Source organism: Schistocerca gregaria, unplaced genomic scaffold (genome assembly GCF_023897955.1).
Source record: "Schistocerca gregaria isolate iqSchGreg1 unplaced genomic scaffold, iqSchGreg1.2 ptg000958l, whole genome shotgun sequence".
Taxonomy (NCBI): domain Eukaryota; kingdom Metazoa; phylum Arthropoda; class Insecta; order Orthoptera; family Acrididae; genus Schistocerca; species Schistocerca gregaria.
Window position 1 is genome coordinate 1 of NW_026062311.1, and position 10000 is coordinate 10000.

Genomic DNA, 10000 nt, shown 5'->3' on the forward strand with positions numbered 1-10000 from the left:
ACACTAGATCGCGTGTTAGTTACGGATCCAATTTGCCGACTTCCCTTACCTACATTATTCTATCGACTAGAGGCTCTTCACCTTGGAGACCTGCTGCGGATATGGGTACGAACCGGCGCGACACCTCCACGTGGCCCTCTCCCGGATTTTCAAGGTCCGAGGGGAAGATCGGGACACCGCCGCAACTGCGGTGCTCTTCGCGTTCCAAACCCTATCTCCCTGCTAGAGGATTCCAGGGAACTCGAACGCTCATGCAGAAAAGAAAACTCTTCCCCGATCTCCCGACGGCGTCTCCGGGTCCTTTTGGGTTACCCCGACGAGCATCTCTAAAAGAGGGGCCCGACTTATATCGGTTCCGCTGCCGGGTTCCGGAATAGGAACCGGATTCCCTTTCGCCCAACGGGGGCCAGCACAAAGTGCATCATGCTATGACGGCCCCCATCAACATCGGATTTCTCCTAGGGCTTAGGATCGACTGACTCGTGTGCAACGGCTGTTCACACGAAACCCTTCTCCGCGTCAGCCCTCCAGGGCCTCGCTGGAGTATTTGCTACTACCACCAAGATCTGCACCGACGGCGGCTCCAGGCAGGCTCACGCCCAGACCCTTCTGCGCCCACCGCCGCGACCCTCCTACTCGTCAGGGCTTCGCGGCCGGCCGCGAGGACCGGCCATGACTGCCAGACTGACGGCCGAGTATAGGCACGACGCTTCAGCGCCATCCATTTTCAGGGCTAGTTGCTTCGGCAGGTGAGTTGTTACACACTCCTTAGCGGATTCCGACTTCCATGGCCACCGTCCTGCTGTCTTAAGCAACCAACGCCTTTCATGGTTTCCCATGAGCGTCGATTCGGGCGCCTTAACTCGGCGTTTGGTTCATCCCACAGCGCCAGTTCTGCTTACCAAAAGTGGCCCACTTGGCACTCCGATCCGAGTCGTTTGCTCGCGGCTTCAGCATATCAAGCAAGCCGGAGATCTCACCCATTTAAAGTTTGAGAATAGGTTGAGGTCGTTTCGGCCCCAAGGCCTCTAATCATTCGCTTTACCGGATGAGACTCGTACGAGCACCAGCTATCCTGAGGGAAACTTCGGAGGGAACCAGCTACTAGATGGTTCGATTAGTCTTTCGCCCCTATACCCAGCTCCGACGATCGATTTGCACGTCAGAATCGCTACGGACCTCCATCAGGGTTTCCCCTGACTTCGTCCTGGCCAGGCATAGTTCACCATCTTTCGGGTCCCAACGTGTACGCTCTAGGTGCGCCTCACCTCGCAATGAGGACGAGACGCCCCGGGAGTGCGGAGGCCGCCGCCCCGTGAAGGGCGGGGAAGCCCCATCCTCCCTCGGCCCGCGCAAGGCGAGACCTTCACTTTCATTACGCCTTTAGGTTTCGTACAGCCCAATGACTCGCGCACATGTTAGACTCCTTGGTCCGTGTTTCAAGACGGGTCGTGAAATTGTCCAAAGCTGAAGCGCCGCTGACGGGAGCGATTATTCCGCCCGAGAGCATCCCGAGCCAACAGCGGCGCGGGTCCGGGGCCGGGCCAGGTAGGTCCGTCATCCGGGAAGAACCGCGCGCGCTTGCCGGGAGCCCGAGCGCCCAAAGGGGCGAATCGACTCCTCCAGATATACCGCCGAGCAGCCAGCCAGGACACCGGGGCTCTGCCCAACAGACGCGAACCGAGGCCCGCGGAAGGACAGGCTGCGCACCCGGGCCGTAGGCCGGCACCCAGCGGGTCGCGACGTCCTACTAGGGGAGAAGTGCGGCCCACCGCACACCGGAACGGCCCCACCCCGCGGCGAGTGGAAAGGCAACCGGACACGACCCCGCCGCGGATTGCTCCGCGCGGGCGGCCGGCCCCATCTGCCGAGGGCGGGGGCCAGTGGCCGGATGGGCGTGAATCTCACCCGTTCGACCTTTCGGACTTCTCACGTTTACCCCAGAACGGTTTCACGTACTTTTGAACTCTCTCTTCAAAGTTCTTTTCAACTTTCCCTCACGGTACTTGTTCGCTATCGGTCTCGTGGTCATATTTAGTCTCAGATGGAGTTTACCACCCACTTGGAGCTGCACTCTCAAGCAACCCGACTCGAAGGAGAGGTCCCGCCGACGCTCGCACCGGCCGCTACGGGCCTGGCACCCTCTACGGGCCGTGGCCTCATTCAAGTTGGACTTGGGCTCGGCGCGAGGCGTCGGGGTAGTGGACCCTCCCAAACACCACATGCCACGACAGGCGGCAGCCTGCGGGGTTCGGTGCTGGACTCTTCCCTGTTCGCTCGCCGCTACTGGGGGAATCCTTGTTAGTTTCTTTTCCTCCGCTTAGTAATATGCTTAAATTCAGCGGGTAGTCTCGCCTGCTCTGAGGTCGTTGTACGAGGTGTCGCACGCCACACCGCCAGCCGGCTGTGCACGCTACCGAGAAAGTACCGGTATGCGAACCGCCAGGCGACGGGCGCGCATCGCACGTTTAAGGAGACGCGGCCGGCCACACAGGCGACCACGACACTCCCACGTCTCCGAAGCGGGACAAACGCCGCGCGCTTCAGTATACGTAGCCGACCCTCAGCCAGACGTGGCCCGGGAACGGAATCCATGGACCGCAATGTGCGTTCGAAACGTCGATGTTCATGTGTCCTGCAGTTCACATGTCGACGCGCAATTTGCTGCGTTCTTCATCGACCCACGAGCCGAGTGATCCACCGTCCTGGGTGATCTTTTCCTTTTCAGTCTCCCACTGTCTCTTTCAAGACAGTAGCATTTGCGGGACTGAGGCGTCTGACGGCCCCTGTTCCACTATTTTTTTTGTGTCCAACGGCCTCACAGCCGATGGGCGTCGTACGGCTCCACACCGGAGCGGACAGGCACTCGGGCGAACGTCATTCAAAACCGGCGCCAGGCGCCAGGTACCGCAGGCCAGCCGCTCCAGAGCTTCAGCGCTCGTACCACACAACAACAACACTTCCGCTAGTTTTGAGAGGCACGCGTGGTTCCGCACGCGGCGCACGGCCACTGCCGTACAGGTAGCGTGTTGCGCGACACGACACGCACATCGAAAGACATGCAGTCTAGTCGGTAATGATCCTTCCGCAGGTTCACCTACGGAAACCTTGTTACGACTTTTACTTCCTCTAAATGATCAAGTTTGGTCATCTTTCCGGTAGCATCGGCAACGACAGAGTCGATGCCGCGTACCAGTCCGAAGACCTCACTAAATCATTCAATCGGTAGTAGCGACACTAGATCGCGTGTTGCAGGGACGTAATCAACGCGAGCTTATGACTCGCGCTTACTGGAATTCCTCGTTCATGGGGAACAATTGCTAAGCCCCAATCCCTAGCACGAAGGAGGTTCAGCGGGTTACCCCGACCTTTCGGCCTAGGATGACACGCTGATTCCTTCAGTGTAGCGCGCGTGCGGCCCAGAACATCTAAGGGCATCACAGACCTGTTATTGCTCAATCTCGTGCGGCTAGAAGCCGCCTGTCCCTCTAAGAAGAAAAGTAATCGCTGACAGCACGAAGGATGTCACGCGACTAGTTAGCAGGCTAGAGTCTCGTTCGTTATCGGAATTAACCAGACAAATCGCTCCACCAACTAAGAACGGCCATGCACCACCACCCACCGAATCAAGAAAGAGCTATCAATCTGTCAATCCTTCCGGTGTCCGGGCCTGGTGAGGTTTCCCGTGTTGAGTCAAATTAAGCCGCAGGCTCCACTCCTGGTGGTGCCCTTCCGTCAATTCCTTTAAGTTTCAGCTTTTGCAACCATACTTCCCCCGGAACCCAAAAGCTTTGGTTTCCCGGAGGCTGCCCGCCGAGTCATCGGAGGAACTGCGGCGGATCGCTGGCTGGCATCGTTTATGGTTAGAACTAGGGCGGTATCTGATCGCCTTCGAACCTCTAACTTTCGTTCTTGATTAATGAAAACATACTTGGCAAATGCTTTCGCTTCTGTTCGTCTTGCGACGATCCAAGAATTTCACCTCTAACGTCGCAATACGAATGCCCCCGCCTGTCCCTATTAATCATTACCTCGGGTTCCGAAAACCAACAAAATAGAACCGAGGTCCTATTCCATTATTCCATGCACACAGTATTCAGGCGGGCTTGCCTGCTTTAAGCACTCTAATTTGTTCAAAGTAAACGTGCCGGCCCACCGAGACACTCAACAAAGAGCACCCTGGTAGGATTTAAACGGGGTCCGCCTCGGGACGCGAAAGCACCCCTTCGGCTCGCCCCACCGGCAGGACGTCCCACGATACATGCCAGTTAAACACCGACGGGCGGTGAACCAACAGCGTGGGACACAAATCCAACTACGAGCTTTTTAACCGCAACAACTTTAATATACGCTATTGGAGCTGGGAATTACCGCGGCTGCTGGCACCAGACTTGCCCTCCAATAGATACTCGTTAAAGGATTTAAAGTGTACTCATTCCGATTACGGGGCCTCGGATGAGTCCCGTATCGTTATTTTTCGTCACTACCTCCCCGTGCCGGGAGTGGGTAATTTGCGCGCCTGCTGCCTTCCTTGGATGTGGTAGCCGTTTCTCAGGCTCCCTCTCCGGAATCGAACCCTGATTCCCCGTTACCCGTTACAACCATGGTAGGCGCAGAACCTACCATCGACAGTTGATAAGGCAGACATTTGAAAGATGCGTCGCCGGTACGAGGACCGTGCGATCAGCCCAAAGTTATTCAGAGTCACCAAGGCAAACGGACCAGACAAGCCAATCCGATTGGTTTTGATCTAATAAAAGCGTCCCTTCCATCTCTGGTCGGGACTCTGTTTGCATGTATTAGCTCTAGAATTACCACAGTTATCCAAGTAACGTGGGTACGATCTAAGGAACCATAACTGATTTAATGAGCCATTCGCGGTTTTCACCTTAATGCGGCTTGTACTGAGACATGCATGGCTTAATCTTTGAGACAAGCATATGACTACTGGCAGGATCAACCAGGGAGCTGCGTCAACTAGAGCTGAGCAGCCGGCCGCCCGGGAGTGTGTCCCGGGGGCCCGCGCGAACACGCAAGCGTCCGCTCAATTATTCTGCAAACAGGAGGAGGCCGAGCTCCCCTGCACGATACACCTCGAAACCCTCTCAGGTCCCGGCGGCGCGCAGCGCCGTCCTAGGTACTTGGTCGGTTTCGAGAGAGGCGCAATCGCCCGGAGTTAGGCGAGTAGACGGTTTTAGTGCGAACACCCTTGCTCCCAACTGAGCTTGCCGCTGCCGACAGAGGCCCGGGAGCGTGCTGTCGTGGCATTGCCGGCGGGAGACAACACGCGCCACCTATGGTGACCGGCAGCTCCAACGCCAGCGCCACACAAGGGCAAAGCCCCACTTGGGTGCAGAAGCGAACTCTCCCAGCACAGCGCACGCGCCAACACGTCCGCACAACTGCGATACAAACCACCTGCGAGAACCGCTGGGGCGACCGAGCAGCAGACGGCGTCGCGGCGCCGAGTGCCAGGCGGCGGCGCATCCTCAACGCACACAGTCCTCAATCAGACCAGCACACTGCAGATGTCCACCGCGCTTCGCACCAGGCTCGGCTGAACCAACTTTGGCCGCCAGGCGCCGCGTGCAGGGTGCGCCGCAGCGTAGCTGCGCCGCCTGCCGGGCCCGTCGGCTGGCGCTCCTGCCACTCGGCGCCCCCCACCAGCCGCCTGTTGCGCGTGCGCCCACGCAGCGCGCGGCCAACACGCCGGGCGGCCCCCCTTCACCGGCCGGGGGGGAACAGTCCCACCAAGCCACCGCCGCGTATCGCTTCATACCCACATGGGCCTAGTCACGCGTGTGGATGTGGCGGGTACCGCTGAAACAACCGGTTAATAGCTGTACCGATCGTCGCCATCACAGATTCACCTCCAGCGTGAACAACCGCTCAACAACGGATTTCCAGTTCATTTGCGTATCTTGGGCAGTAAACGTAGATGTCCACCTACATTTGCGAATTCAACAATTCTTGCATGCCAGGATGTCATGTGTCACGACACGCTACATCAGACCACATACACACTGCGACATGTGCAGAAGAGAACACGTGGAAGGTGGCCCGCGCACGTATGCGATGTACCTTCCGCGATCCACTGTCAACCGGCATCTGCGGCATGTCCCAGATATGGAACGCGGTCCACCAGGGTAGCACTTTGTGTGAGGCAATACGACAAAGTCGGAATACACGCGTCACTACATCAGACGGCTCACGCTGACCTGACCTGACCTGACTCACCGCACCACCACCCCCAGCGACCCAGGGTGACATACAATGCGTTCGTACGTTCCTCCCACACGCCTCTACGGCGTACCACAGTGCAACCTAGCTGTTATTGGGAGACGAGACAAGTAGCATCAAGCACAACATATGGAAATTGAGATTCGACACCGTTGGGCACAGCCAGCGTACGGTCACACGTATCACACTACTTCACTCTGTACGTAACGACCGATGATCGGTACAGCGTGTGGGTTACGCGTACGACATCAGCGGACAATGGACACAGACCATACCACGACGTACACTGAGGGCGTCGACATCTGAATGCAACTGAACAGCTGCGAGGCTCATTTAACACACAAACGCCAGACCGACCAGCTTGAGAGGACAGAGACACAAAGAGGGGGACAGAGGGGGACAGAGGGGGGGGAGGGGGGGGTCGGCGATATAGTCCTATTGCAGTACAATTGACAGTGGATAGCAGGAATATGTGGAAAGTAAGCAACACTCGCAAGACATCTACATGAGGATAACAACGACACCAGAGATTCCGAGCAGTGAACTATGTTAGGCAAAAGGGACAACGTGGGTTAGGTTAAGGGACAACGTGGGTTAGGTTAAGGGACAACGTGGGTTAGGTTAAGGGACAACGTGGGTTAGGTTAAGGGACAACGTGGGTTAGGTTAAGGGACAACGTGGGTTAGGTTAAGGGACAACGTGGGTTAGGTTAAGGGACAACGTGGGTTAGGTTAAGGGACAACGTGGGTTAGGTTAAGGGACAACGTGGGTTAGGTTAAGGGACAACGTGGGTTAGGTTAAGGGACAACGTGGGTTAGGTTAAGGGACAACGTGGGTTAGGTTAAGGGACAACGTGGGTTAGGTTAAGGGACAACGTGGGTTAGGTTAAGGGACAACGTGGGTTAGGTTAAGGGACAACGTGGGTTAGGTTAAGGGACAACGTGGGTTAGGTTAAGGGACAACGTGGGTTAGGTTAAGGGACAACGTGGGTTAGGTTAAGGGACAACGTGGGTTAGGTTAAGGGACAACGTGGGTTAGGTTAAGGGACAACGTCGGTTAGGTTAAGGGACAACGTCGGTTAGGTTAAGGGACAACGTCGGTTAGGTAAAGGGACAACGTCGGTTAGGTTAAGGGACAACGTCGGTTAGGTTAAGGGACAACGTGGGTTAGGTTAAGGGACAACGTGGGTTAGGTTAAGGGACAACGTGGGTTAGGTTAAGGGACAACGTGGGTTAGGTTAAGGGACAACGTGGGTTAGGTTAAGGGACAACGTGGGTTAGGTTAAGGGACAACGTGGGTTAGGTTAAGGGACAACTTGAGTTAGGTTAAGGGACAACTTGAGTTAGGTTAAGGGACAACTTGAGTTAGGTTAAGGGACAACTTGAGTTAGGTTAAGGGACAACTTGAGTTAGGTTAAGGGACAACTTGAGTTAGGTTAAGGGACAACTTGAGTTAGGTTAAGGGACAAATTGAGTTAGGTTAAGGGACAACTTGAGTTAGGTTAAGGGACAAATTGAGTTAGGTTAAGGGACAAATTGAGTTAGGTTAAGGGACAAATTGAGTTAGGTTAAGGGACAAATTGAGTTAGGTTAAGGGACAAATTGAGTTAGGTTAAGGGACAACTTGAGTTAGGTTAAGGGACAAATTGAGTTAGGTTAAGGGACAAATTGAGTTAGGTTAAGGGACAAATTGAGTTAGGTTAAGGGACAACTTGAGTTAGGTTAAGGGACAACTTGAGTTAGGTTAAGGGACAACTTGAGTTAGGTTAAGGGACAACTTGAGTTAGGTTAAGGGACAACTTGAGTTAGGTTAAGGGACAACTTGAGTTAGGTTATGGGACAACTTGAGTTAGGTTAAGGGACAACTTGAGTTAGGTTAAGGGACAACTTGAGTTAGGTTAAGGGACAACTTGAGTTAGGTTAAGGGACAACTTGAGTTAGGTTAAGGGACAACTTGAGTTAGGTTAAGGGACAACTTGAGTTAGGTTAAGGGACAACTTGAGTTAGGTTAAGGGACAACTTGAGTTAGGTTAAGGGACAACTTGAGTTAGGTTAAGGGGACAAATTGAGTTAGGTTAAGGGACAAATTGAGTTAGGTTAAGGGACAACTTGAGTTAGGTTAAGGGACAACTTGAGTTAGGTTAAGGGACAAATTGAGTTAGGTTAAGGGACAACTTGAGTTAGGTTAAGGGACAACTTGAGTTAGGTTAAGGGACAACTTGAGTTAGGTTAAGGGACAACTTGAGTTAGGTTAAGGGACAACTTGAGTTAGGTTAAGGGACAACTTGAGTTAGGTTAAGGGACAACTTGAGTTAGGTTAAGGGACAACTTGAGTTAGGTTAAGGGACAACTTGAGTTAGGTTAAGGGACAACTTGAGTTAGGTTAAGGGACAACTTGAGTTAGGTTAAGGGGACAAATTGAGTTAGGTTAAGGGACAAATTGAGTTAGGTTAAGGGACAAATTGAGTTAGGTTAAGGGACAAATTGAGTTAGGTTAAGGGACAACTTGAGTTAGGTTAAGGGACAACGTGGGTTAGGTTAAGGGACAAATTGAGTTAGGTTAAGGGACAACTTGAGTTAGGTTAAGGGACAACTTGAGTTAGTTAAGGGACAACTTGAGTTAGGTTAAGGGACAACTTGAGTTAGGTTAAGGGGACAACTTGAGTTAGGTTAAGGGACAACTTGAGTTAGGTTAAGGGACAACTTGAGTTAGGTTAAGGGACAACTTGAGTTAGGTTAAGGGACAACTTGAGTTAGGTTAAGGGACAACTTGAGTTAGGTTAAGGGACAACTTGAGTTAGGTTAAGGGACAACTTGAGTTAGGTTAAGGGACAACTTGAGTTAGGTTAAGGGACAACTTGAGTTAGGTTAAGGGACAACTTGAGTTAGGTTAAGGGACAACTTGAGTTAGGTTAAGGGGACAAATTGAGTTAGGTTAAGGGACAAATTGAGTTAGGTTAAGGGACAAATTGAGTTAGGTTAAGGGACAAATTGAGTTAGGTTAAGGGACAAATTGAGTTAGGTTAAGGGACAAATTGAGTTAGGTTAAGGGACAAATTGAGTTAGGTTAAGGGACAAATTGAGTTAGGTTAAGGGACAACTTGAGTTAGGTTAAGGGACAAATTGAGTTAGGTTAAGGGACAAATTGAGTTAGGTTAAGGGACAAATTGAGTTAGGTTAAGGGACAAATTGAGTTAGGTTAAGGGACAAATTGAGTTAGGTTAAGGGACAACTTGAGTTAGGTTAAGGGACAAATTGAGTTAGGTTAAGGGACAAATTGAGTTAGGTTAAGGGACAAATTGAGTTAGGTTAAGGGACAAATTGAGTTAGGTTAAGCGATAATCTGGTACAGCCACAGTTAGGTTAAGCGATAATCTGGTACAGCCACAGTTAGGTTAAGCGATAATCTGGTACAGCCACAGTTAGGTTAAGCGATAATCTGGTACAGCCACAGTTAGGTTAAGCGATAATCTGGTACAGCCACAGTTTAGGTTAAGCGATAAACTGGTACAGCCACAGTTAGGTTAAGCGATAAACTGGTACAGCCACAGTTAGGTAAGCGATAAACTGGTACAGCCACAGTTAGGTTAAGCGATAAACTGGTACAGCCACAGTTAGGTTAAGCGATAAACTGGTACAGCCACAGTTAGGTTAAGCGATAAACTGGTACAGCCACAGTTAGGTTAAGCGATAAACTGGTACAGCCACAGTTAGGTTAAGCGATAAACTGGTACAGCCACAGTTAGGTTAAGCGATAAACT

At 52.7% G+C, this 10000-nt stretch overlaps 2 non-coding genes across 2 annotated transcripts; both read right to left on the reverse strand.

The window, feature by feature from the left end:
• Window positions 1-2557: 2557 nt before the first annotated feature.
• LOC126325984 (5.8S ribosomal RNA) lies at window positions 2558-2712 on the reverse strand. The gene has a single exon (XR_007560452.1). It is a non-coding gene; the product is annotated as a 5.8S ribosomal RNA (ribosomal RNA).
• A 362-nt stretch (window positions 2713-3074) lies between these two features.
• LOC126325985 (small subunit ribosomal RNA) lies at window positions 3075-4967 on the reverse strand. The gene has a single exon (XR_007560453.1). It is a non-coding gene; the product is annotated as a small subunit ribosomal RNA (ribosomal RNA).
• Window positions 4968-10000: the final 5033 nt, after the last annotated feature.